This window comes from Myotis lucifugus, unplaced genomic scaffold (genome assembly GCF_000147115.1).
Source record: "Myotis lucifugus unplaced genomic scaffold, Myoluc2.0 scaffold_142, whole genome shotgun sequence".
Taxonomy (NCBI): Eukaryota; Metazoa; Chordata; class Mammalia; order Chiroptera; family Vespertilionidae; genus Myotis; species Myotis lucifugus.
Genome location: NW_005871190.1, coordinates 935034 through 937007, shown reverse-complemented (window position 1 = coordinate 937007; position 1974 = coordinate 935034).

The window sequence follows — 1974 nt, the reverse complement described above, 5'->3', positions numbered from 1 at the left end:
ACATATCATAATTAAAATGCCAAGGCAAAAGACAAAGAGAGAAGCTTAAAAGCAGCAAGAGAAAAACAGTTAGTTACCTACAAGGGAGTACCCATACGACTGTTAGATGATTTCTCAACAGAAACTATGCAGGCCAGAAGGGAGTGGCAAGAAATATACAAAGTGATGAATAGCTAGAACCTACAACCAAGATTACTCTACCCAGAAAAGCTATCATTTAGAATGGAAGGTCAGATAAAACGCTTCACAGATAAGAAAAAGCTAAAGGAGTTCATCACCACCAAACCAGTATTATATGAAATGCTGAAGGGTATTCTCTAAGAAGAGGAAGAAGAAGAAAAAAGTAAAGATAAAAAGTTATGAATAACAAAGTGACAACAAATACATATCTATCAACAAGTGAACCTAAAATTCAAATGAATAAAAATCCTGATGAACAGAAAAGACTTGTGAATGTAATAAAATCAGGGGCATGGAAAGGGAGCAGATTGACAATTCTCGGGGGAAGGGATTGTGGGGAGTGCGGGAAGAGATTGGACAAAGAACTGACACCTACGGACAAGGTCAGTGGGGAGGGGGATGCATGGAGTGGGGTGAGAACCGGGTGGAGGGGAGCTATGGGGGGTGGGGAAGAGGACCATCTGTAATAATCTGAACATAAAGATTTTTTTAAAAAAGAAAGAAAAAGAGGTTGATTTTTCTTTACTTGAAGTGAAATAGGGAACACTTCAAGAAATATCATATTTGTGGTGGAGTACAGGTCAGTGATGGCAAACCTTTTGAGCTCGGCGTGTCAGCATTTTGAAAAACCCTAACTTAACTCTGGTGCCGTGTCACATATAGAAATTTTTTATATTTGCAACCATAGTAAAACAAAGATTTATATTTTTGATATTTATTTTATATATTTAAATGCCATTTAACAAAGAAAAATCAACCAAAAGAATGAGTTTGCGTGTCACCTCTGACATGCGTATCATAGGTTCGCCATCACTGGTATAGGTTAACAGGGGTAATCAAGTATTTGAGACATATTAAATTTGAAATGCTTACAAGACTTCCAAGTGGAAAACTTGACTGCATTTGAATTTGTGAGTCTCTAATTCAGATAAGCAAGTAGGCTAAAGATAGTGATTGGGTAGTTTACAGAATGGGTGAATATTAAAAGCCACTGTTCAATCTATGCCCTTCCCCCACTAAAAACCTTCTATGTCTATCTGTGGGCCTGAGAATCAAGTTCACAATACTACTATATCATACCCCAGGGAACATTTCCAGCTCTTATAGGTTGCTCTCATTTCCATATTCATAGCCAGAAATCAAATCTCTCTTAATTTATCTTCCATCACACACACACACACAAAAGAAAACTTGCTGCTTATAAAGGGCTCACACTTAGATTAGGCCCACCTGAATAATCTCCATTTGCCACTAATATAACATAATCCAAGGCATATTAGTAAAGGATGGAAAGGTCATGGGGGCATCTTAAAATTCTGCCTATAGTAATAACCTATAAAATTATGTTTATATGTAATATATACATATAGTAAAATGTAGTTTTAAGACTATCCTTAATGTTATCTTTATCATGATCCAAAATAAGCTGTTAAAACATACCAGATTTAAAATCCTCATAGACGATTGAGGGTAGAAGGCAGTAGGGAGAAGGTTGTTTATTTTGTAATCGTATTTCTCTAAACCAGGGTTCAGGAAATTATTGCCAAGATGTCAAATATAGATTAAACTCTCTTTTGTACAGCCTGAGAAACTAACAATATTTTTTTTACATTTTAAAGATGTTAAAATACAAAAGAACAACAAAGACACTATGCAAAAGAAAACCATTTATGGCCACAAGCCAAAAATATTATCTGATCATTTACAAAAAGAGTTTTGACCCCTGCTCTAAACAATAAAGTTTTTACTTTATTTTTAAAAGATAATCTTTGGAAGCACTATGTAATGCCAGAA